Source organism: Mesoplodon mirus, assembly GCF_964341445.2.
Source record: "Mesoplodon mirus genome assembly, chromosome: 2".
Taxonomy (NCBI): domain Eukaryota; kingdom Metazoa; phylum Chordata; class Mammalia; order Artiodactyla; family Ziphiidae; genus Mesoplodon; species Mesoplodon mirus.
In genome coordinates, this window is record NC_138977.1 from 61282496 (window position 1) to 61309496 (window position 27001).

A 27001-nucleotide genomic window follows, 5' to 3' on the forward strand; every position below is an offset into this window, starting at 1 on the left:
GTTTTTTCTAATGAAGACTGTATTAACTCAATCAATATTTGCTCTGATTCAAGCTTAAAAATAAAAAGAGATAGCATCTACAACCATAAACAAGGCCACGTTATTTGTTGATTTATGGGCTGGTTATCACAAACTCCCCAGTGAATACAGTAACTCAACTCAAACAATTTCCTGAGGGTTGGACTTTGGCAGCTTCAAATTATTACATCATGTACAACAAGAAAAACTGTATGCTGATAAAGGGCAGAAAGCCTTATATTTTTTCTTTTTGTAAGAGCTTAGAAAACTGTCATTTACAATAAATTTGTCCAAGAGCAGCTGGAAAAAAAAAAAAAAAAAAAAAAGAAGACGTTTCACTTTGCTATTAAGTGACAAATGTAATGACTAAGAAATGACATTTGGGGACTTCCCTGGTGGTCCAGTGAGTAAGACTCCGTGCTCCCAATGCAGGGGGTCCAGTTCAATCCCTGGTGGGGGAACTAGATCCCGCATGCATGCCACAACTAAGAAGTCTGCATGCCACAACTAAGAGCCCACATGCCGCAATCAAGAGTCCACATGCCATAATTAAGAAGTCCACATGCTGCAACTAAGACCCAGCACAGCCAAAAATAAATTAATTAATTAATTTAAAAAATAAATAAAAAGAAATGACATTTGCAGGCTACTTAGCCCCTCCTTATAAAGATCCAGAGCTATACAGATAATTTACTGACTTCTAAGGGAGGCAGCATGATAGTAGAAAGAACATAGTGGTTAAAAATGCAGCCTTTACAGGGCTAACCACATTATATAACCTCAGGAAACACCATGATCATAGTGGAGATCCAGGAGGCACCATTCCCAGCGAACACAATGTGAATTATAAAACTCAGGGAATGGGCTTCCCTGGTGGCGCAGTGGTTAAAAATCTGCCTGCCAATGCAGGGGAAGCAGGTTCGAGCCCTGGTCCGGGAAGATCCCACAGACCGTGGAGCAACTAAGCCCATGTGCCACAACTACTGAGCCTGTGCTCTAGAGCCCATGTGCCACAACCACTGAGCCTGTGAGCCACAACTACTGAAGTCCACGGGCCTAGAGCCCACACTCTGCAACAAGAGAAGCCACCCCAATGAGAAGCCTGTGCACCACAACGAAGAGTAGCCCCCACACGCCACAACTAGAGAAAGCCCATGCCCAGCAACAAAGACACAACATAGCCAAAAATAAATAAATAAAATAAATAAATTTTTTAAATAAATAAATAAATAAAAATAAAACTTAGGGACCTAGAGTTCGCATGGTAGAACAGGTTTGGACTCTACCACCTAACAACTGTGTTATCTTGACCAACTTATTGAATCAATTATTGAAGTCTCAGGTACCTCATCAATAAAATGGAATTTAAAAAAATATATGTCTCTCATACGACTCTTACGAGGGTTAAATGAAACAGTGTGTGTGTATACATACATATATGTGTATATATATTATATATATATATATATATATATATAATTAGCCCAGTATCTAGTAAATGAGGCATAAATGTTTTGATGATAATTATGAAGAAGCAGGATAAAATGAATCTAAATTCCAATCCTGCTCCATCACTTTCAGGTCATTTACTACATGTAATAAATGTGATGTATTGAGAGTATTGCAACAAAATTATAATACTTAGGGCCAGGTACAAAATAGGATCTCCATAAATAGTAGCTATGATTATGATAACTGCATCCCCTATAACCATCCTCTCTCTTTCCTTCTCCCTTTCTCTCTTACACACACACACCCACACACACACACACATACACACTTACTGTAAAAATTCTATGAGATTAAACTATAATTGATAGCACAAACCAAAAGCCATATCAAAATGAGGGAAAATGTATTCTAAAAATAATGCATTTTCAATACAATTCACCTCGACTACTGTGGTAACTTCCAAACTATTCTCCCCCTTCTAATTCTATCTATAAAATGGTGCCAAAAGCAATCTCTGATCAATTACTATTTAGCTCAAAAAACTTCAGTGACAAAATACTTACACTTAAAACACAAAAAAATGAGTTGTTCTATGTATATACCCAGCATTTTGCTCAATAAAGAATATGTATATTTACTGAAGAAAACCTGCATATAAATGGACCCATGCAGTTCCAGTCCCTGTTGTTCAAGGGTCATCTGTATTACCCTTTCCCCAGCCCCATCTTCCCAGTATTTCCTAATACTAATAATCCACTCCACTCAGCAAACCTGTTTGAAGAAGCCATCCTGCTGGCAATTTATAGTAATAAAGACTAATGATAGTCACACCCTATTAGGAAGGAGTAGTCATTTATATTTAATTCATTTCCCAAAAGATTTTCTAAATACTGTCCCCTACCAATTGGAATTTAATCTCTCCATCCCAGGAACATTTTGTTAATCAGTTCTTAACCAACACACGAGTACTTTATTAGAATAAAAAGCAGAAAGTTACATTGCCTTACACTCAGCCGATGTTCAATACTTGTTAAATAAAAGAATAAATGAAGAACTAAGTTTTTTGAAATACATTTTTCAATTTAGAGATAACTCAGTTATAAGTATAACCAGTCATCTCTTTATTTCTTCCCTGAATCTACTGCCTAAATCATATCATACCTAAATCATACCTTCTGTTTCCCAAAGGTCTATGGAAGAAAGATACTCTACCTAATAGCCAGTAGCACAAACACAGCATTCTTCCTCAAACATACTGCCAGTAAGGCTTCCCTGGTGGCGCAGTGGTTGAGAATCTACCTGCCAATGCAGAGGACACGGGTTCGAGCCCTGGTCTGGGAAGATCCCACATGCCGCGGAGCAACTGGGCCCGTGAGCCACAACTACTGAGCCAGCACGTCTGGAGCCTGTGCTCCGCCACAAGAGAGGCCGTGACAGTGAGAGGCTCGTGCACCGCGATGAAGAGTGGCCCCCGCTCACCTCAACTAGAGAAAGCCCTCGCACAGAAACGAAGACCCAACACAGCCAAAAATTAAATAAATAAATAAATTTAAAACAAACAAACAAAAAAGCATACTGCTAGTAGCACCAAACCAGTAACTATGGTAGGTAAAGGGAAAGAAGCCAATAGTGGATACATTAGGCCCCGGGATAGCAAAATGATAACCGTGAGTTCCGTAAAGTTACTTTATATTATCCTCTAGTTCAGTAACTTAGAACTAGAGTGTTTTGCTAATGTTTTAAACCCTAAGATTTTTTTAACTTAAATGCTCAATTGCAACCATGCAGTTTTTATTAATCATTATAAACATACCACTTTAAAAAAAAAGCTTACAATTTAAAAAACTAAAAAACTAAAAAAAAAATAAACATACCACTACCCAAATTATTTCAGCACAAACAATAATGAAAGCATGATGGCTCTATCAAAAGCCACTGACTGCACTGGCTTGACTCATTTCTGCTAGGAGAACACTGGCACTGAATGGCACAAGCAACTCCAGTGTGAGAGACCAAGCACATGACTGGGAAGGTGACAGAGGATACGAAGGAAAGAAAGGCATATATCAAGAACCCCTCCTCTCTGGGGGCAGGAGTGGAGGGATGGGCAGGGATCCACTGAAATCTACTCTAAAAGCCTTCCAATACTCAAACAAAAACATGCTGCCAGACTCCTGCTTTTGAGCCAGTTCGAATCCCACCTCTACTTCTGACGACTGAGAGACCTTAAGCAAAGTACTTACCCCCCAGCTCTTTCAGCTGTAAAATTATAATAACAGTAGCCACCACTTAGTGAACACCAACTCTATGCTAGGCACCAGACACATGGTACGTCCTTTAATTCTCACAATTAATCTACCAAGTAGGGATTATTTCCCTCATTTTCCAGAAAAGAAAAACCCATGTTCTACCTATGCATGACTGTTTCCCAAAGGGATAATACTACCTATCTGACAAGGTCATACTGGGAATTAGAAGTAAATGCAAAGCACTTAGCATAGAAACTAGCACTTGCCACATGGTAGTAGAGCTCAGGAATTCATTACTGTACAAGTGCACCTATCACTTGAATAAGTGATTCAATTGAACCGCAATGAAATACCACAAACAAGTTTTCCCTCACATCAGCTACCATAAAAATGACTTTTAATTAGCAGTACTTCTGAAGAACCCAAGGCTTACAACTTTATAACTGCTTGAAATACCAGAATATCATCCATTCAATGTCAACACATACAAACACACACACACACACACACATACTGTTTCTTAGTTGAGGATCAAAACATATAATCCAAGGAAATAGAAAGCCCATTATGAAAGTGATATTTGACTTAAGCTGAACACCAAATATTAAATATTTTACTTTCAAAAGGATATAGATCTCACATCTCAAGAGAGAAGGTGCTAATGAACAAATCTAACTTTCCAAAAGTAATTCCCAGAACCATCTGTTATCCTCAAGTACTCAGCAAACCAGTTCCCAGAATTGACAATATATTGCCAAAATCTTAGTGAATTTTGCCAACATTTGCTGAGAAGAAAAAAGAATCATTCCAATTCTGGAAATAAATGCTACTTTCTAGCTTAGCCACAAAATAAGACCTCTTCTTCATTATTTCTTTTATCAGTATGTTAATACTGAAAATAAGTATAAAGAAATCACAAATAACCTTCTATCTGAAGGAAATTTAAAATACTAAACCCACAACCCTTGCCTTTAATTCTATGAGCTCAAGAAAATCTATGAGAATGGGTTTTTAAACCAATAATAAAAATCAAATTTCCAAAGCCTTAATAATTGAATAAGAGGAGGGAAGAACAGAAACAACAGTCAGCATTAAAGAAGCCTTCTGAAAGTTAAGAAGTTAACCTCACTTTCAAGGTTTAAACTTTGCCCGTTAAAAGCAACACTTCACAAAGACTGACCAGTTCCCTACATCCCTCCACCCACCCAGTTTTACCATAAGCACGTACTTACCAGAGAGCACACTCAAACCTCCAGCAAAAGGCCACCAGCAATCACAAGGGCATTTGTGGGACCAGTGATACAGGAATGGGGAGGGGCAAGGGAAGAGCTAGAGTTCTGGGGAGGGAAGGGTACGGAGGGAGGAGACAACTGAAGCTAGCAACAATGGGAAACTGTGAATTTAAACCACAAAGGCTTCCCGCAGAACAGAGTAACAGGGAAAGGGCAATTCTTTTTACCACCTACCAGGAACTCAGCACTGACAACTCATGATAAAGCTAAAAACATGGAGCTTCCAACTAAACACAAAGTAAACTTAAGAAACTAACCAAAAGTAACTTGAAAGGACATATCACAAACTTCATAGAGGCTTAAGAAAAACATTTAGGAGTCTGTTTCCTCCCAGAGCATTCCTGATGACAGAGGTCAGCAGTATAACAATAAGGTTTGCGGAGTGGCAGCTGCTTTCAAATGGAGGGCCAGCACTAAAAAAGTCCTTTGCACTAAGTCAAAAGGAGCACTTGAAGACGCTTTCGTAGTGCTTTTGAGAAAACCAAAACAATGTCGTTGTTTGAATCCTTAATTCATAATTCCAAGACTGTCTAGACTTGAATTAAATCATTTTAAGAGGCAAAACTCTTCTAACTATCTTAAACAAGACACTCTCTTAAAGAAAATTACTGCATAAACTGAGAGGTTGGATTCAGGAATCAATTTTTAAAAGCTTGGACTCTCAAAGATTCCCAACCTGAAAGGCGAGGACAGTGAAAAATCTCCCCCCTTCTCTCAGGGAAGAGGCCAAAATTATATCACCAAGAACAAACAGCAGGCAGAGTCCTACCCCCAAACATGTGATCATTCCACCCAGAACTCACATTTGCAGGCAGGGCACAAAGGCCCCAGAGGACCAACGCACACCCTTCTATGTACTACTCCCTGTTATAAAACAGCTTTACTGAAAGGAGTTGTTTTATAAGCATACTGATGAAAAAACTCATCAGCAGAATCCTTGCCGAATAGGAAGTTCTGTTGTATTTCTACAGGTTGAGAGAAAATGTATGGGTTGATTTTTTTTAAAGATTTAATTAAGATTTATTGGCAAAATTAAACAAAAGCAGGCACTACCCAAAACTAATTAAGTTCTTACATTTTAACAATATACTAGTCTAAAGTAGTCCTTTCACAACAAGGGAAGTGCCCAAATTAAAAAAAAAAAAAGAAAGAAAAAAAGAAACTATTGCTTTTCTTTTGCTAACCATTAGCATTCTAATTCAGGTCTCCTAGTGCTTGTTAGTGTCATTTCAAAATGTGAAACACAGGATTTCTACGATCAGTGCTAAATACAAAAAAAGAGTGTACAAATATCAAGGTCAAGCTCTCCAATCAAGTCCTTAAGAGATGGTTATATATTCCTTGTGGAACTAATCAAATAAAACTAAGAATACTGGGGCAGAGTTACAGAGCTTCAACCCTGGTTACAATGCAACTAGATAACATGACTTCTCATCTCAGCCAGGCAAGGGAGGTGATCCACAGGGAAATCTTACCCTAATGAACTGTAATCTCTTTTGAAGCCACTCAGAAAATACTTCATGCAAAACTCTCCTACATACTCACATTCTGCCTTGTATAAGTTATTTTTGGACATTTCTTATTTCCTTTTCAAGACTGCATAGGAGATTCTGTCTCATACAAAGAGAACCCTGTGTCAACCACTAGGCAACTCAACCCAAAATAAATTGAGTAACTACAGCTTTGTGCTAGATGAGTGCCAAACTGCTTGTAGGAGTGTTTTTGTGGGCATGATTGCTAGGTCAAGATGTTGCAAGAAGGGGGACCACTTCCAGGGCTCGAGAGTGGGCTCTTGTCTAACACTCGGAAATGAATCCGAGGAGACACACATACTGACAAAAGCAAAAGACTTTACTGGGAAGGGGCACCCGAGCAGAGAGCAACAGGGTAAGGGCACCTAGGAGAACTCCTCTCCCCATGGTTTACAGTCTCAGGTTTTATGGTAAGGGGATCAGTTTCCAGGTGGCCAATCATCTTGCTTGGCCCATATTCGGTCTGACTCAGGGTCCTTCCTGGTGGAACAGGCATGTCTCAGCTAAGATGGATTTCATCCTGAAGGTTTATGGGAGGTTGCCAGGACACATTGTCTCCTCCCTCCTCCTTCTGGCCCCTCCCAAATTTTTCCAGGTTAGTTTTACAAGACATACTATGGGCTGGCGTGTCCTCCCTCCTTTCAGCTCCTCCCAAATTCTCCCGGTTAGTTTTCCAAGGCAGAACCGTGTTCTTCTTCAGGACCTCCTATTGTGAGACAATGCAGGCAAGCAGTTATCATCCTGCCTAGCCAAGGTGGGGAGTTTCAGTCAAGGGTTCCCAAACAAAGAGGGAGACTAACATATATGGGTTTAGATGTCAGTTTTAAATGTTCAGGGATCCTGAAGTTGGATGACACTGGTTACAACAGTGAAGCTGAGCAGGAGCCTGCAGAGCCTTCCCAGGTACAAAAGCCGCTCCGTGTCTCAGTTTCTTGGTTGTAGAAAAAAGGCTTTAGTCTCCTAGGCCTTCCCTGAGTTCCAAAGAGCAGCCTCATGCAATCAATAATTAGATTAGTCACAGGACTCCTGGTTCCTCCTGAAGGGATATCTGATGCATATCTTCAAGCTGTTCTTCAGAAACTTAAGATCCCCCTCACCCGGCCTCCAGGTAGAGAATGGTGACTACATCTAACCACAAGCACTAGACCCCAGACTATCTGGAACCAGAAGATTGATGACTGAGATTCCAGGAACATTACCCTGTTACCTCACCATCAACCAATCAGAAGAATGTACATGAGTTAGTTGATCAGGCACCCTGCAACCCTCACCCATAATGTTGCCTTTAAAAAAACCCTTCTCTGGGACTTCCCTGGTGGTCCAGCGGTTAAGACTTCCCCTTCCAATGCAGGGGGTGCAGGTTCGATCCCTGGTGAGGGAGCTAAGATCCCACATGGCTCGTAGCCAAAAGACCAAAACATAAAATAGAAGCAATATTGTAACAAATTCAATAAAGACTTTAAAAATGGTCCACATCAAAAAAACTTTAGATAAATAAAGCTTCCCTGAAAGTCACTGGGGAGTTCAGTTCTTTTGAGCACAACTGACTGTTCTCTTTGCTTGGCACCCTGCAGTAAATGCTGTGCTTTCCTTCACCACAACCTGGTATCAGCAGATTGGCTTTCCTAGGCTCCAAGCATGTGAACTCAAGTTTGTTCAATAACAACAGTACTTTGTAAAACTGTGCTTCAACAAAACTTGTCCTATTTTTCAAGTACTTTTCAGGGAATGTTATACCACAAAAGTCCACCTTTGACTATACAGATAAAGACCTCTGAAAAAATATAAAAAATTTTAGCAGGGAGAAACTACTTCTAAGACTTGAATAAAACAATCAAGAGAAATCCTTGTGCGGGTGAGTGGGGTATGTGGCGGGGGTGATATGGAAGAGCACAGGCTGAAAACTCCCACTTGGTCACATCCACTATCCAGAGGGGTAGGGTACAGCAGAATGTTCAATTTAATAAGAGAATATTTTGCTTCTCTTAGAGCCATAAAAGAGAAACAGACTTTCTCTAAGAAAAACCAAGGTGAGTCCCTCCTGGAGTAACCCCCAAAACCATTTTTATTGGTTTTTATTTCTGAGATGCTAATGATAATGCTGATATTAGCGGAAAGGAAGGAGTTGAGTGGTTCCAGAGTAGGAGCCAGACTGGAAAATAAAAGTATCTTGATTCTAGCACTCTAGGGAGCAGTGAGGAAATCTGGAGACTTTTAAATAAACTATGGAGGATTGAGGTGGGGAGGGGTAGGGTAAAGACTGCTTTATATCAAGTGGAAGCCCATGGAACAGTAGCATTTGACTCCTGGCTATATGTTCACATGGGGGAAAAAAAGCTTAAACTGGAGTTTGGAAAATGAAACTAAAATATGGAGTTGATCTTAGTTAACAAGGAACCCAAGAGAAAATATTCTAGCCTTTGACTCTAGATTGTAAAGAAGAATATACTGGAAAGTCCATGGAAAACAATAAAAACTATATAGCTAATTTGTATCTAGTTTATATTCTGAGATTTATTTAGTGTCAGTAAATAGCATATGTACCTTGAATAGCTGATTATTTTACTCAAGTACCATTACTAAGAAGAGGTATAATGCAAAAAAGGAATAGAGAAGAAAAAAAAAAACCAAACAATTATGATCCTAAGGACATACTTCGGATAAACTCTGGCTATTAACCACAGACCTAAGCAACAAACCATCCAAAAACAGTTCTGTGTATTTCTCACACAAATGGACTCTGAAAAAAGAGGAAAGGCAGTCAGGGGCCACTTATTTGAGTTTCTAATGTCATAACATCATTATCATTTAAATTCATATATTTAATTACATCTTGCATTATCCTAAAAATTATTTGAAATAGCACTATGTCATTATGAATATAGCCAATATATCTCTAAAACAAAGGTTTAAAATTTCTTCAAAGAGACTGAAAGCTTCTAGAGAGGAGTAAGGGTGTTAAATATTTCTCAAGCACCACAGAATCACCTAAGTGCTAGTGAAACCTAGCAGGACTCTGTGGGGCTCTTGGGCATGGAAGCCTTTCAAACAGTTGCTAATCAGGGAAGGGAGGGGATGCAGAGACAAGGGAGGAGCAGCCAACAAACAATAGTGTAGTCTTGGGGCAGGGTCCTCAAGGGATACTCATAATGATATCTTTGAGCTCTTTTACAGAACTAAAATCCCCAACAAATGGAAGATTTTAGCATTCTTTATTCCAGAGAAGGTCACAGTTTGATAACCTCCAGAAGCTCATCAGGAAGCCACCTGAGGCCAGATTAAAGGAGTGCAGGTCCTGCATACATTCTGATCCTTATCAGCAACCCCGCCCTTGAACCACTGCTGTAGAACTCCTCATCAGGAATTCCCTGGCAATTCAGTGGTTAGAACTCTTTGCTTTCATTGCTGAGGACCCAGGTTCAACCCCTGGTCAGGGAAATAAGATCCCACAAGCTATGTGGCATGGTCAAAAAAAAAAAATCCTCACCAAATCTCCCCACATTGGGACACACAGTTTTTCAGGGCACAAGTCTTCTGTGTCCCCCTTTGCCTGACAAAGCAATAAAGCTATTCTTTTCTACTTCACCCAAAACTCTGTCTCCAAGATTCAATTCGGCACCAGAGCACAGAGGCCAAGTTTTTGGCATCACTAGTCTCATAGAAAGCGGTTAAAAACACGAACCTCTCATTCTCTTTTAAATCTTAAGCCTACAAGTTTAAGGCAAAATCAAGGAAGAAGAAAGACATGCCTAAGGGAAAAAACAGAAAGAAAGAAGGAAATGTTGGGGGGTGAGGGGAAGATGATGAAATAGAGTGCAAGTAAAAATTATGTTGCTAGCCTATTCCTGTACTATAGACTCCAGAACAGACTAAGTTCAGACAGACCCTGTCCAAGGGATCTCATGAGACCACACAGAGCTTGAACTTACTACTTCCTGTAAGTAGAGGACATTGAGGCCCAGTTATGCTGCTTCTACATTAACACTCTCCCTCCAATTTTCTGAAACCATGTCTGACCCCTAATCATATATTTTTCTCATTTTTACCTTCTCTGTCCGTATAGCTCTTATCCTAAACCTCTTCAAACCCTCAGACCCCAAATCCACTTCTAGAGCTCTTTCTTCTAGTGCTCTTACTCCAAATCTGTGAAGATTTAGGGCAGGCACATAATGAGAAGACTAAAGGACAGTGGTGACTGTGCCAAAAATTCAGGATGGCCACAAACTAAAATTGGGAATACACTGAAGAGCAATTTGCTCCCAATTCTGATAACACCTTGCTATGTCACTGAAATAATTATGGGTGTTAACTCAGAAGATTCTAAAGGCAAAAACTCTCCTTAAGAGGTTTCACAAGAACCAAATTGAGTCTATAGTTGTGCTAAGCTGTCAGCAGAGTAATTTACATTTTTGGCAATATTTATCCTAAATCGTCTCTGGTCTTCTCTAGCTGTAGTGAAAGCCTCTGAGATTTCTACCACATTTCAGCAAATTATAACTGATTTGGGGTAGAGTTACTAATAATGTATTAACATATACATGCTAGGGGAATTCCCTGGTGGTCCAGTGGTTAGGACTCCATACTTCCACTACCAGGGCCTGGGTTCAATCCCTGGTCAGGGAACTAAGATACTGCAAGCCATGTGGTGTGGCCAAAAAAAAAAAAAAAAAAAAAAATATATATATATATATATATATATATATACACACATGCTAAATTTTTCCCCATGTTCAACTGAACCTTAAAAACTACACCATCATTGGCACAGTGGTTAGGAATCCGCCTGCCAAAGCAGGGGACACGGGTTCAAGCCCTGGTCCGGGAAAATCCCACATGCCGCAGCGCAACTAAGCCTGTGCACCACAACTACTGAGCCTGCACTCTAGAGCCGTGAGCCACAAATGCTGAGCCCGTGCCACAACAATAGTTGTTGCGTGCCACAACTATCGAAGCCCACGTGCCTAGAGCCCGTGCTCCGCAACAAGAGAAGCCACCGCAATAAGAAACCTATGTGCTGCAATAAAGAGTGGCCCACGCTCGCTGCAGCTAGAGAAAGCCCACGCACAGCAACGAAGACCCAATGCAGCCAAAATAAATAAATAAAAATTTTTTTTGGTGGGGGTACGTAGGGCTCTCACTGTTGTGGCCTCTCCCGTTGCGGAGCACAGGCTCCGGATGCGCAGGCTCAGCGGCCATGGCTCACGGACCCAGCTGCTCCACAGCATGTGGGATCTTCCCGGACCGGGACACGAACCCGTGTCCCCTGCATCGGCAGGCGGACTCTCAACCACTGCGCCACCAGGGAAGCCCATAAATAAATAATTTTTTTAAATCCTTTAAAAAAACAAAGTCACACCATCGTGCCAGGACAATTCAAGGGGGAAAGAACAGTCTCTTTAACAAACAGTACTGGGGACTTCCCTGGTGGCAAAGTGGATAACACTCCGCATTCGATCCCTGGTCAGGGAACTAGATCCCACATGCATGCCGCAACTAAGAGTTTGCACGTCACAACTAAGGAGCCCACCTGCCACAATTAAGGCGTCTACCTGCCGCAACTAAGGAGCCGGTGAGCCGCAACTCAGGAGCCCACATTGTGCAACTAAAGAGCTGGCGAGCCACAACTAAGGAGGCTGCCTGCCTCAACTAAGACCCAGCACAACCAAATAAATAAATTAAATAAATATTTAAAAAAAAATAGTGTTGAGGCTTTTACCCGAAAATTGGGTTCACCTCTTGCTGCATGTCCAGCCAAAAGACACAACCAAGCCAAAGACTGGGAGAAGGAAGGATTTATTACTTGCAGCTAGTAAGGAGAACACCAAGGATCTTTCCCAAAGCAGTGTCTCCCCAAATAGCAAAATTGGGAAAGTTTTAAGCTAAGAGTACATGCATATTCATGAAGGGACTTGGGCCAACGACAGAGTCCAAGCTTTAGTTGACTGAAGTCACAAGGGTCAGAAAAGGTCAACATCATCATCCCTCAAGTTCCAGCTTTTCTGGTGGTTGAGCACTTCATGCTAATCTTTACCACTGAAACAGAACTGGGAGTCTTTACAACTGATATATTATCTTTGCTATTGTTACTTCTCTTGTCTGACAACTGGTCTGCTTATTTTTGCATTCGTTTGTTCCCTTAAGATCACTAATTACTGAGACCTGTTCAAGGACTAGCACTGTGACCAGGCTTAGATCATAAAATGGCTTAGGCCAAAAATGGCTACTCTTATATCAAGAAAGCCATGCCTGGTTCTCTTTCTCTGGGGATCCCCAACCCTATCTGCTTACAAGGCAACTGGATATCCATATGCAAAAGAATGCAGCTGGACTCCTATCTCACACCACATGAAAAAAATTAACTAAAAATGGATCAGGGACTTCCCTGGTGGTCCAGTAGGTAACACTCTATGCTTCCCATGCAGGGGGCCCAGGTTCAATCCCTGGTCAGGTGGAGAACTAGATCCTGCATGCATGCCACAGCTAAGAGTTTGCATGCCGCAACTAAGAAGCCCACATGCCGCAACTAAAGATCTGGCATACTGCAATTAAACAGGCCACAACGAAGATCCCACATGCAGCAACTAAGACCCAGCACAACCAAAATAAATAAATAAATAAATAAAATGGGTCAGATATCTAAATAAATGAGCTAAAACTATTAAAACTTTTAGAAGAAAGTTTAAGCATACAACTTCATGACTTTGGGTTAAGCAAAGTCCTCTTAGATATGACACAAGCAGCAAAAGGAAAAATAGATAAATTTGACTTCGTAACAATTAAAACTTTTATGTTTTAATGGACACCATCAAGAAAGTAATAAGATGGGGCTTCCCTGGTAGCACAGTGGTTAAGAATTCACCTGCCAATGCAGGGGACACAGGTTCGAGCCCTGCTCTGGGAAGATCCCACATGTCACAGAGCAACAAAGCCCATGCACCACAACTACTGATCCTGCGCTCTAGAGTCTGCGAGCCACAACTACTGAGCCCATGTGCCACAACTACTGAAGCCTGTGCCTAGAGCCGTGCTCCGCAACAAGGCAAGCCACTGCAATGAAAAGCTCGCGCACCACAACGAAGAGTAGCCCCCGCTCACCACAACTAGAGAAAGCCCGCACGCAGCAACGAAGACCCAATGCAGCCTAAAATAAATAAATTAAAAAAAAATTTTTAAGTAATAAGATAACCAAAAAAATGGGAGAAAATATTTGCAAATTACATTTCTGATAAGAGACTTGTATCTAGAATAGATGAAGAATATTTACAACTGAATAATAAAAGCAATCCAATTTAAAAATGGGTATTTCTTAAAACCTCAATTTAAAAAAAGTTCTGAATAGATATTTCTCCAAAGAAGATACACAAATGAATAATAAGCACGTGAAAAGCTGCTCAACGATACAGTATGGAAAGAGGCAAGAGGAGTGACTTTACAGTGAAGAAACCTGACAGCCAGGGCCTCAGGCAGGTGATCAAGGTCAATATCAACAATGATAAATCATGTTGACAACATTTATCCTTGATATGATGTGATGAGAATGATACTATATATCTGGATCTTCCACCCAAAAACCCATAACCCCAGTCTAATCATGAGAAAAGTATCAGACAAATTTCAGTGGAGGGGCATCCCACAAAATACTTGACCAGTAGTAGTCCAGGTCATCAAAAATAATCAAAGTTTGCAAAACCGTTATAACCAAAAGGAGTGGTGATAAGTAATGCAATGTGGAATTTTAGATGGGGACTTAAACAAAAAACCTAAGCTGGGACGAAGAGTAGCATTGACATATATGCACTACCAAATGTAAAATAGCTAGTGGGAAGCAGCTGCATGGCACAGGGAGATCAACTCGGTGCTTTGTGACCACCTAGAGGGGTGGAATAAAGAGGGTGGGAGGGAGACGCAAGACGGAGGGGATATGGGGATATACGTATGCATATAGCTGATTCACTTTGTTATACAGCAGAAACTAACACAACACTGTAAAGCAATTATACTCCAGTAAAGATATTTAGGGCTTCCCTGGAGGCGCAGTGGTTGAGAGTCCGCCTGCCGATGAAGGGGACACGGGTTCGTGCCCCGGTCCGGGAAGATCCCACATGCCGCGGAGCAGCTGGGCCCATGAGCCATGGCCGCTGAGCCTGCGTGTCCGGAGCCTGTGCTCCTCAACGGGAGAGGCCACAACGTTGAGAGGCCCGCGTACCGCAAAAAAAAAAAACAAACAAAAAAAACACAACAACTGAAGACATCTTAACAAACTATGGGCTTTGGTTAATAATGTTTCAATATTGGTTTATTAACTGCAACAAATGTGCCACACTAGTGTAAGATGTTACTAATAGGGGAAACTGTGGAGAGACACAATATGGGAACTCTCTACTATTGAAACGAAGCGGGACCCTGCGGGGCCCAACTGGGTATAAATCCTTTCCATGTCCCCTGTTTCCTGTTTGTAGGAAACAGGCTTCATTCAGCCACCTTGACTTTCCCTGAGCTCCAAAGGGCAGATTCAAACAGTTGCTTATCAGGGAAGGGAGGGAATGCAGAAACGAAGGAGGAGCAGTTAAGAAACAACAGTGCAGGGACTTCCAGGGTGATCCAGTGGTTAAGAATCCGCCTTCCGATGCATGGGATGCAGGTTCAACCCCTGCTCAGGGCCACAGCTAGAGAGAAGCCCATGCGCTGCAATGAAAGATCCCGCAGGCCGCAACTAGGACTCGACGCAGCCAAATAAATAAATATATATTTTTTTAAAAAGAAAGAAACAGCGCAGCAATAAAAGCAGGGTCCTGGTTCCTCCTCAAGGAATATACATAACAATACCTTTGAGGGCTTCTGTAGGAAATAAGGACCCCACCTAGGTGGAGGAGGGTAACTTCAGGCTGTGCACAAGATTCTTGGAACACCACCCTGTTACCTCAGAAGAAAGCCTGCACACAGAAAATAAGGAAGACTCTGACCTCCTCCCCAAATGAGTCTCCCTTAAAACACTTTCATGGGGCTTCCCTGGTGGCACAGTGGTTAAGAATCCACCTGCCAATGCAGGAGATACAGGTTCGAGCCCTGGTCCAGGAAGATCCCACATGCTGCGGAGCAACTAAGCCTGTGCACCACAACTACTGAAGCCCACGCGCCTAAAGCCCGTGCTCAGCAATGAGAAGTCTGCGCACCGCAATGAAGAGTAGCCCCTGCTCGCCGCAACTACAGAAAGCCCACGTGCAGCAACGAAGACCCAATGCAGCCATAAATAAATAAACAAACAAATAAATAAATAAAACACTTTCATGGTTAAGCAGAATCGTCAGAGTTGGTTTTTAGGCACAGGTCTGCCATCTCCCCAGATTGCCTACCTCCTGAATAAAGTAACCTTTCCTTTCCAACCAACATGTTTGTCAAGTATCAGCTTTTGAGCAGTGAGCAGCAGAATCTGATTTTGGTAACACTATTTGCTCAATTTTTCTATAAATCTAAAACTGTTCTAAAAAATAAAGCTGATAGCTTGTTAATAATTAAAAAAACAAACATAGATTAAATTAAACAATGAAATGAAAATCAAAACCACCTCTTCACACCAAAATTGCTATAATAATAAGGGTTAACAAGAGTGGAAAGAAATCTGAATCTTCCTGCACTGCTGTTGGAAATGTAAAATGGTACAGCCACTTTAGAAAACAGCCTGGTAGATCCTCAAAAGATTAAACATAGAGTTACCATATGGCCCAGCAATTCTATTCCTAGAGATAGGTAGGTAGGTAGGTAGGTTAGGTAGGTAGGTGGGTAGGTAGACAGATAATCTCCAAGAGAAATTAAAACATATGTTCACTTAAAAACTTGTACATGAATGTTCATAGCAGCATTATGCATAATAGCCAAAAAGTGGAAACAACCCAAATGTATATCAACTGATAAATGGATAAATAAAATGTGATATATTCATACCATAGAATAGTATTCTGTCATTATAAGAATGAAGTGCTAATACATGCTACAACATGAATAAACCTTGAAAATATTATGCTAAGTGAAAAGGCCAGTCACAAGGACCACCTATTGTACGATTCCAATTATATGAAATATCCAGAATAGGCAAATTACAGAAATAGAAAGTAAATTAGTGGTTGCCTAGGACTGAGAGGAGGTGTGAAAGAAATAGAAAGTGACTGCTAATAGATATACCATTAATTTTGGAGGTGATAAAAATATTCTAAAATTAATTGTGGTGATGGTTGTTCAACTCTGTAAAGATATTAAAAACTACTGAATTGTAAAACTTTAAATGGATGAATTGTGTGGTATGTGAATTATATCTCAATAAAGCTGTTATTTTTAAAAAATCACAGTTTTCCTCTTTGCAAAACAAGGACACTGTTCCATGTCTGTGGTTTAAATTAGGTTCCCATAAACAACAGCAGCTGCCACCTGGTAAAACTAGATGGCTTCAAATGCTTGGCAAACAACTTATGTGTGTATGAGATTTTGAATAGCTGTTTTTAAAGAATACATAAGCAAGAAAATCAGGCTGTCAGGGCATTCTTACCGTCTGAGATTGTCATTTAATTCAGGACAGAATGCAATCACCATTTCTCTAATCAAGAAGCCAACAGTAATACTACTGTTTACATGTATGTCCAAAGCGAATGGACACAGATAATTCACTGTGACAAAAATAAGGCTGAAAATGCCACCGACATGTCACAGCAGCAGAAGTCAGAGTACAAGTGTTATGTTTGGGTGGAAAGACAGAACAGATGAACAAGGCAGCCTGAAACGATACTTGCTGGGCACACCCTTTGCTAAACAATTACAAACATTCCCCTACATGTCTGTAGAAATCCTTCCTGTTGCTTTTTGGGCAAATTTCCCCAGAGTACTCTCAGAAGCTGACTTAAAACCACCTGTTTGAAAAACAATCTGACTGTGCTCCAGGTGCAAAGAAAGCAGAGAACTAATGAACCTTTGGTGAGTGAAAAGGGGGACAGAAGGATAGGGGAAAAAGATGGGCAAGTATTTACCTTCATTAAAGAGACTTAAACACCACTCCCAAGTTGGTGATCTGAACTGGGAACAGGGGAAAAGGGAGACATGACAGCATGGTATTAATGGTTTGGGAAAGGAAGTGGTCCTTTGTGCCACTTTATTTTCTTTCCTTAAACAAAGAATTTAAATGTCCAGTTCACAGAGAGAAAAAATAGATGACCAATAAAGATAGGGAAAATGTCCTATCTCATTCATATTAAAGAAATGTAAAAGAAAACTACTATCACCTTTTGTATCTCAGAATGCCAAGTATTTAAAAGTTTGGTGAAACCAGAGCAGGTGAGGGTGAGGGGAGGGATAAATTCTTATTCACTCCTGGTAGAAATAAAATTAATTTGGTGGTATTTCTCAATTTAAAATGCTTATACCGGGGCTTCCCTGGTGGCGCAGCGGTTGAGAGTCCGCCTGCCGATGCAGGGGACACGGGTTCGTGCCCCGGTCCGGGAAGATCCCACATGCCGCGGAGCGGCTGGGCCCATGAGCCATGGCCACTGAGCCTGCGCGTCCGGAGCCTGTGCTCCGCAACGGGAGAGGCCACAACAGTGAGAGGCCCGCGTACCGCAAAAAAAAAAAATGCTTATACCCTTTGTTTCAGCAATTCAACTTCTAGAAATTTACCCTGCAGTTTGCAAAGATAATGTAGAAAGATATTACAGTTGCACTGTTTGTAATAAGTAAAAACTAAATGTCTGTCAATAGGAGATTGGTTAAATTATGGTAAGTCTCATTTAGGAATATTTACAGATGAAATAATATGTAAGGAATTTACTTCAGAATAATTATGGGTTGACTAAGGAGGAGTGGGGGGAAGGATAGATGAAACACAACTGACCGCGTATTTAATAGATCATGAAGCTGGTGATGGGTATAGGTGAGTTCAACACACTCTTCTCCTTACATTTGTATATGTCTGAAATTTTCCATAATAAAAACATACAAATGTATTAAACAACCTCACTGAAGGGGGTAGGGGATAAAGGTACTGACCTAAGCAACTATGGAAATGACTGGAGTTTGTAAGACTAATGGCAAAGAAACTGAACGTTACCACTGTTCTAGCTAGTACAGATGCTTCCCACAGATGTACAAGTTAACAATTCTGAAAAACACTATACATGTATATTGGAATTGAACAATTAAGTAAATGAATGGGAGATGGTGGAAGGTTTCTCACGTTTGGAATGGGAAGTTACAGATAAGATGGAGGAAAAGGCTAAAATTATCCATGTGGTAACAGATTAGAGTTGGAATATAAACTTGTGTTTAGCTTAATAAAGACACAGATGGGGGACCTCCCTGGCACTCCAGTGGTTAAGACTCTGCGCTTCCAGTGCAGGGGGTGTGGGTTCGACACCCGGTCAGGGAACTAAGATCCCACATGCTGCATGGCATGGCCAAAAAATAAAATATTTAAAATAAATAAATAAATAAAGATAAAGATGGTTACATCTAGAAATATTTACAGATGTGTATATGTATACACACATATATTTACTTGCTCTGTCAGCTGAGAATGCTTAGAATCAATGACACACCAGTTGCAACAAGCACACCTAGACCTGACATCTTAGTTTCAAATACTATTCTCCAATAAAAGTATCCAAGGTTCCTTGGAGAAATGGCTAACTCTAGGCCTGGGACAGGAAATACATGAGATGAGCCTGGAGCATCTTATAATGTCAAAAAGTAAGGAAATGCTAAAAAACAAAACACAACAAATATCCTAAATTGATAGAGGTATATCAAAGGGACACAGGAGACAACCAAAGGAGTGCCCAATGGCCAAATCTGAAACAATTTGAGAAGAAAAAGAAAGTAATATTGGATTATAGGCTAAAGAATAAGATAAATATCTATGAGTCCATACCAATATAAAGAAATTTATTCCTGGGGAATTCCCTGGTGGTTCAGTGGTTAGGACTCCATGCTTTCACTGCAGGGGGCATGGGGTCAATCCCTGGTTGGGGAACTAAGATCCCACATGCTGCACAGTGTAGCCAAAAAAAAAAAAAAAAGTTTTTATTGAAGTATATTGATTTACAATGTTGTGTTCGTTTCTGGTGTACAGCAAAGTGATTCCATTTTTTATATATACATATATATATTCTTTTTCACATTCTTTTCCATTATGGTTTATCCCAGGATATTGAATATAGTTCCCTGTGCTATACAGTAGGACCTTGTTTATCCATTCTAAAGGTAATAGTTTGCATCTACCAACCCCACACTCCCAGTCCATCCCTCTCCCTCCCACTTCCCTTTGGCAACCATAAGTCTGTTCTCTATGAGTCTATTTCTGTTTTATAGATAGGTTCATTTTGCCATATTTTAGATTCCACATAGAAGTGATATCATATGGTATTTGTCTTTCTCTTTCTGACTTGCTTCACTTAGTATGATAACCTCTAGTTCCATCCATGTTGCTGCAAATGGCATTATTTCGTTCTTTTTTATGGCTGAGTAGTATTCCATTGTGTATATGTACCACATCTTCTTTATCCATTCAACTGTCAATGGACATTTCAGTTGTTTCCATGTCCTGGCTACCGTGAATAGTGCTGCTATGAACATAGGGTTGCATGTAACTTTTTGAATTATAGCTTTCTCTGGATACATGCCCAGGAGTGGGATTGCTGGATCATATGGTAATTCTTTTTTTTTTTTTTTTTGGTGGTACGCAGGCCTCTCACTGCTGTGGCCTCTCCCGCTGTGGAGCACAGGCTCCAGACGTGCAGGCCCAGCGACCATGGCTCACGGGCCCAGCCGCTCCACAGCACGTGGGATCCTCCCAAACCGGGGCACGAACCCACATTCCCTGCATCGGCAGGCGGACTCGCAACCACTGCGCCACCAGGGAAGCCCAGTAATTCTATTTTCAGTTTTCTGAGGAACCTCCATACTGTTTTCCATAGTGGCTGCACCAACTTACATTCCCACCAACAGTGTAGGAGGGTTCCTTTTTCTCTACAGCCTCTCTAGCATTTGTTATTTGTAGACTTTTTAAGGATGGCCAGTGTGAGGTGGTACCTCATTGTAGTTTTGAATTGCATTTCTCTAATAATTAGTGATGTTGAGCACCTTTTCATGTGCCTAATGGCCATCTATATGTCTTCTTTGAAGAAATGTCTATTAAGGCCTTCTGCCCATTTTTCAATTGGGTTATTTCTTTTTTTATTGTTGAGTTGTAGGAGCTCTTTGTATATTGTGGAAATTAAGCCCTTGTCTGTTGTATCATTTATAAATATTTTCCCCCATTTTGTAGGTTGTCTTTTCGTAAAAAAAAATAAAAATTTTTAACAAAAAATTTTTAAAATAAATAAAATTGGCAACTGCCTAGAAAACAAACTTAGGAAAAAGGAGTAGGGGAGGGATAAATTAGGAGCTTGGGATTAACAGCTATATGCCACGATATATAAAATAGATAAACAACAGGGTCCTACTGTATAGCACAGGGAACTATATTCAATATCTTGTAATAACCTATAATAGAAAAGAATCTGAAAAAGAAAAAAATATATAGATATATATAAAACTGAATCATTTTGCTGTATAACAGAAACTAACACAACATTGTAAATCAACTATACTTCAATAAAAATTAATTAATTAAAATGGCCAGGGCTTCCCTGGTGGCTCAGTGGTTAAGAATCCACCTGCCAAGGCAAGGGACACGGGTTCGAGCCCTGCCGAGAAGATCCCACATGCCGCGGAGCAACTAAGCCCGTGCGCCACAACTACTGAGCCTGCGCTCTAGAACCCACGAGCCACAACTACTGAAGCCTGTGCACCTACAGCCCATGCTCTGCAACAAGAGAAGCCACAGCAATGAGAAGCCCGTGCACTGCAAGGAAGAGTAGCCCACGCTCACCGCAACTAGAGAAAGCCCATGTGCAGCAATGAAGACCCAACGCAGCCAAAAATAAAATAAATAATTTTTTTTTAAAAATGGCCAACTGCCAATAAAGTCAATATTTGTTTACCTAAAAAAAGTATGTTGGGCTTCCCTGGTGGCGCAGTGGTTGAGAGTCCGCCTGCCGATGCGGGGGACACGGGTTCGTGCCCCTGTCTGGGAAGATCCCACATGCCGCGCAGTGGCTGGGCCAGTGAGCCATGGCTGCTGAGCCTGTGCATCTGGAGCCTGTGGTCCGCAACAGGAGAGGCCACAGCAGTGCGAGGCCCACGTACCGCAAAAATATATATATATATATTAAATTAAGATAATAGGGACTTCCCTGGTGGCGCAGTGGTTAAGAATCTGCCTTCTAATGCAGGGAACAAGGGTTCGATCCCTGGCCCGGGAAGATCCCACATGCCTCGGAGCAACTAAGCCCATGCACCACAACTACTGAGCCCACACGCCACAACTACTGAAGCCCACGCACCTACAGCCTATGCTCCGCAACAAGAGAAGCTACTGCAATGAGAAGTCCACGCACTGCAACTAGAGAAAGCCCACACACAGCAATGAAGAGCCAACCCAGCCAAAAAATAAACTTCTAAAAAAAGAAAAAATATATTTTTAATTAAGATAATAAAATAAAATTACCAACTGCCACCCTATCTCCTTACCCTGCTTTAGTTTTTTTAATTGTACTTATCACTACCAGACGTTATTCATTATCTACCTTCCCCATTAGAATGTAAGCTCCATAAGGCAAGGGCTTTGTTTATCTTATTTGCTACTGTATCTCCAGAGTCTAGTATACTATGTGGACACATAGTGGGCATGCCATAAATAACTTGCTGAATGAATAAATGATTAGGGTGTTAGGTGAAAAGAGCAGATTATAACAGTATTTTCAAAAATATTTCATTTTTATAAAATCAAGCAAAATGGAAAACAAAAGCTACTATACACATGCAGAGTCAATCCTCATTACATGGATTCCTCATATGCCAATTTTCCTACTCACTAAAATTATTTGTAACCTCAAAATCAATATTTGCAACACTTCTGTGATCACTCATGGACATGTGAATGCACAGAATGGTGAAAATTTTGAGTTGCCTGAGGTGCACATTCCCAACTAGGTCAAAGGCAATACTCAGCCTTCTGTTTCAGCTCTCATACTACAAACTAGTGTCCTTTTAGTGGTTTATTTAGTACATTTTTCACATTTTTGTGCTTTTGGTTGGTGATTTCACTGTTTAAAATAACCCCCAATTGTAGTACTGAAGTCTGTTGTTTCTAAGTGCAAGAAGGCTGTGATGTGCCTTCTGGAGAAAATACGTGTGTTAGATAAGGTTCATTCAGGCATAAGTCACAGTGCTATTCACCATGAGTTCAATGTTAGTGAATCAATAATATATATTAAATAATGTGTCTTTAAACAAAAACACACATAAAACAAGGTTACATGTTGATTAGTTAACAAAAATGGGACCAGAGACTCATAGGAACCTAATCCTGTATTTCCCCTAGGAGCAATGATTCAGTATTCATTAATTCAGTGTTTTCTGTGATGCTATAGAACATATTAGCACAAATAATAAATCTGTGTGTGTATTTGTATACGTAAAATTAAATTAAAAGGTCAGAGAGATTATATACCATTATACCATGAGGTTAATATAGTTATTGTTAATATAATCTTTGGGTGGGAAGATTATAAGGTATTCTTATTTTTTCCTTATTTGTATTTTCTATTTTTTCTTTTACAATGAAAATATTTTTTGTTAGAAGAAAAAACTGAGTTGCTGCTAATATTTTAAAATAAGAATTATAGTAGTAAACACTCTATGGTAGCCAAAGGAATATAAAAACAGGAAAAGAACAGTGATTTTAAATAATTAAAGTGTAAATTTATAGCTCTCCTCTTAATTTTTTAACCTGGATCTTCTAAATGAAACCTCATGTAAGCCTATACACTTCTCCCTGATTAGTGATTAACAGACTACTCAAATACTAACAGTTTGAAACTCACTCATTTATAATTATAAAATTTATAATTATAGAATTTTAGAGTAGAAATAATCTTTGGAGAACTTAAAGTTTCTAACCTAATGCAAGAAAATTTTTTGTAATCTTTTTTACAAGAGGTCACTCAGCTCCTAACAGACTATGTTCAAGAACAGAAATCACATTATCTTATAAGGCCATACATTTTAATTTCTACCCACTGCTCTTAATTCAATCTCTGATCAAAAACAGAGGAGATCTACTATTTCTTCTTTACTTATGCCTTTCAAATATGTAAGACAAAACTCATGTGTTCCCTTAGTCTCCTCTTTCCAGGCTAAATACTCTAGTACAACCAAGACTCAGAGCAGTACACAACTTTATTCATCCCCTCATGTAATCCCCTCTCTTTTGAGTATGCGCTGGATCTAGTGACCTGTTTCTAATGAACAAAATATAGCAAAAGTGATGGGATGTCATTTGCAAGATTAGATTAGGCTCTGGCTTCCATCTTCTTCACTGTCATGGAAGTCAGCTGCCATGTTGTACGGAGAGTCCCACAAGGCAAGGAATTGAAGGATGCCTCAGCCAACAAGCTAGAAAGGAACTAAGGTCCTCAGTCAGTTAACCTGTGAGAAGCAGAATCATGCCACATGAGAGGCAGAACTTGGAAGCTGATCCTCCCCCAGTTGAGTCCTCAGATGAAATCAAAGCTCCTGTTAAAAACTTGATTACAAGGACTTCCCTGGTGGTGCAGTGGTTAAGAATCCACCTGCCAATGCAGGCGACACAGGTTCGATCCCTGGTCCCGGAAGATCCCATATGTCACAGAGCAACTAAGCCCATGCACCACAACTACTAAGCCTGTGCTCTAGAGACCGCAAGCCACAACTACTGAAGCCCGCACGCCTAGACCCCATGCTCTGCAACAAGAGAAGCCACCACATTGAGAAGCCGGCTCACCACAACAAAGAGTAGACCCCGCTCTCCGCAACTAGAGAAAGCCCGCACACGGCAATGAAGATCCAAAGCAGCCAAATAAATAAATAAATAAATAAATAAATAAATAAATAACTTGATTACAGCCTATGAGACACACACTCTGATGCCTAACTCACAGAAACACAGATAACAAATATTTGTTGCTTTAAGTTGCGAAATTTTGAGGTAATTTGTTATGCAGCAATAGATAAATAATACACTAGTAATTTCACTTCTCATCATAGCCAAGAAAAATTCTCACACATGTATCTTCCTTAATTAGAGGAAAACTGAAAACAAGTTAAATGTTCATCAAAGGAGAATGAATAAATACAATGTGATACAGTCTTAAGATTTAATGCTATGTATCATTTTAAAAATGGAGTATACAAGGTAGATCTCTAAGGGGGAAAGAAAGGACTGATAACTTATCTACTGGATTTGAACGAATGAAGCAGAGTTTTAGGTCCTAGCTGAGTCTGGGAATGATTTAATAGTGATTAGAACTTTAAAAACTGAGCAAATGAAAAAAGCAAGGCAATTATGCTTAGGAAAATGAAAAGTTGTATAAGAAAAGAATTATCTGAAAGGGCGGGCCGCAGTGACCCAGGAAGCGGCGGCGAGGGGGCGAGGGCGCGAGGGGGCGGGCTCTTGAGCGGGAGTCCATGTGGGCGCCGGCCGGCAGGGAGCAGCGCCGGGTCGCCATGGCGGAGCTGCAGCAGCTCCTGGTGCAGGAGGCGGCGGACTCTGGTGAAGAGTCTGGAGAGACAGAACATCTGGGAAAGATGCAGGGCCTCATGTCCCGCTGCAGCGCCGTCTGTTGTGAGGACAGCCAGGCGTCCATGCAGCAAGTGCACCAGTGCATTGCGTGCTGCCATGCACCTCTGGCTCAAGCCCAGGCCCTGGTGACCACCGAGTTGGAGAAGTTCCAGGACGGCCTGGCCCGGTGCACTATGCCTTGCAACGACAAAGCCAAAGATTCAATAGATGCAGGGAGTAAACAGCTTCAGGTGAAGCAGCAGCTGGAGAGTTGCGTGACAGTGTGTGGATGACCACATGAACCTCACCCCAACCATGACCAAGAAGATGAAGGAATGTCTCCCGTCCATTGGGAAATAGATGTCTGCTATTGGCCATTGGGGCTGAAGGCAGGAATCTGTTTAAAAAGAGGAATGGGGATTTGGATTTTCTAAGGAACTTTTATGAACGAGGAAATTAAGGATGGCCGCAAGTTTAAGGCCTATGTCACTTGCCTCTGGACACTGGTTCCTTTGTGTTTGAATCCTAGAAAGTGAAAAAAATTGGTGCTAAAATTTGGGTCAGAGATAGCACAAGATAACACAGGAGAGTTTTTGTGAGCCTGAATTTCATGTGGCAAGTGCTTATCCTGTCAACAGGGAGTCTCCCTTGTACCAAACCAGAGCCCTCCAAGGTACCAGATTCTCTTAGTACACAGATACCAACAGGCTGGCAGTTTCATCTGACCCGCCTATGAGCTGGTGGAGTGTGAGGAGAGGTGTTTCTATTTGTTGCCAACCTCCTGTTTACCAGAAGGATCACTACAACATTTTCCACAAACTGGAAATAAAACAAAATCCATGAGGTCACTAAGTTAGAAGGGGAAAGGGGGCTTCTGGGGATCTGTTTTGCTTGGTTTTGTTTTATATACAAGGGCATGAAGTTATTTTAAGATGTAGAGTTGGGGGAGGTAGTTTGGATAAAAACTTTGAAAGGGTCCTTGCAGATATTCATTTCTGGCCGTCAAAATGTGGATGCACATTTCTTAAAATTCTCACGCATGACATCTTTCAGCCTGGAGACCCTGAAAAAATATAAGAAGCGCTATCACACTGGTAGGGGAAGCAAACCTTCCCTCTAACTGGCAGCCATGATGAGCCCTGAGGCTGTCTGCAGCAGAGCCAGACGAGTCACAAGACAATCTTGCAGTGACACTCACCCTTGAAGGGAAAGGGGATTTTGATTGTGCTATATGCTAGTATTCAGGAATGACAGCAAAAGATGAATTGTTACCTGCTTAATTAAGAGAGTTATGAAGTACTGGCTTTGGAAAAATCTGGTTTTCATAAAACAAAATAGAATGAAAGTCTAAACCCAGTATTGCTTACTCTGCCCCCTGTAATAACAGAGCTCCGTTGAAACAATCCCTTGGCAACATGAAGGTCAAAGGAGAAAAAGTAAGCAACTCAGGGGCAAGCTGTGACTCCTTTAGAGCAAAAAATGGGACAGCCCACCCCCCGGCCCTGTTACCAAATACCACTTTTGTGACATGGGTTGTTCTTGCCCCAGTTCTGGCACCTTGATCATTTTATTAAGGACCTTGCTGTGTTTTCAGCCACTTATTACTTGATAATATAGCCTGTTTGCTCTTTCAAGATGGTAATATATTTTCCTAGTGGTTTGGTTTTAAAAATAAATAAGATGTAATTTTTCAAAACAAAACAAAACAAAAAAAGAATTATCATCATTGTACATGATGTAGCTCAGGTTCAATATTTGTATAATATAAATAATAAATAA

At 40.7% G+C, this 27001-nt stretch overlaps 1 protein-coding gene and 1 pseudogene across 19 annotated transcripts in view; one reads left to right on the plus strand and one right to left on the minus strand.

The window, feature by feature from the left end:
• Positions 1-27001, minus strand: part of USP54 (ubiquitin specific peptidase 54) — a 152351-nt gene that overhangs the window by 88494 nt on the left and 36856 nt on the right. For 15 of the 18 annotated variants that reach the window (XR_014295194.1, XR_014295195.1, XM_082634276.1 and 12 more), the window contains exon 1: positions 4952-5020. The exons of 2 other annotated variants lie outside the window; for them this stretch is intronic. The gene's annotated coding sequence lies outside the window, so the exon portion shown is untranslated. Of the gene's footprint in view, positions 1-4951; positions 5031-27001 lie in introns of those variants that run through there. One more of the 18 variants, XM_082634283.1, reaches the window with a different exon arrangement.
• Positions 25018-26170, plus strand: LOC309797235 (protein FAM136A-like; annotated as a pseudogene). The gene has a single exon. The product of its transcript is annotated as a protein FAM136A-like (transcript).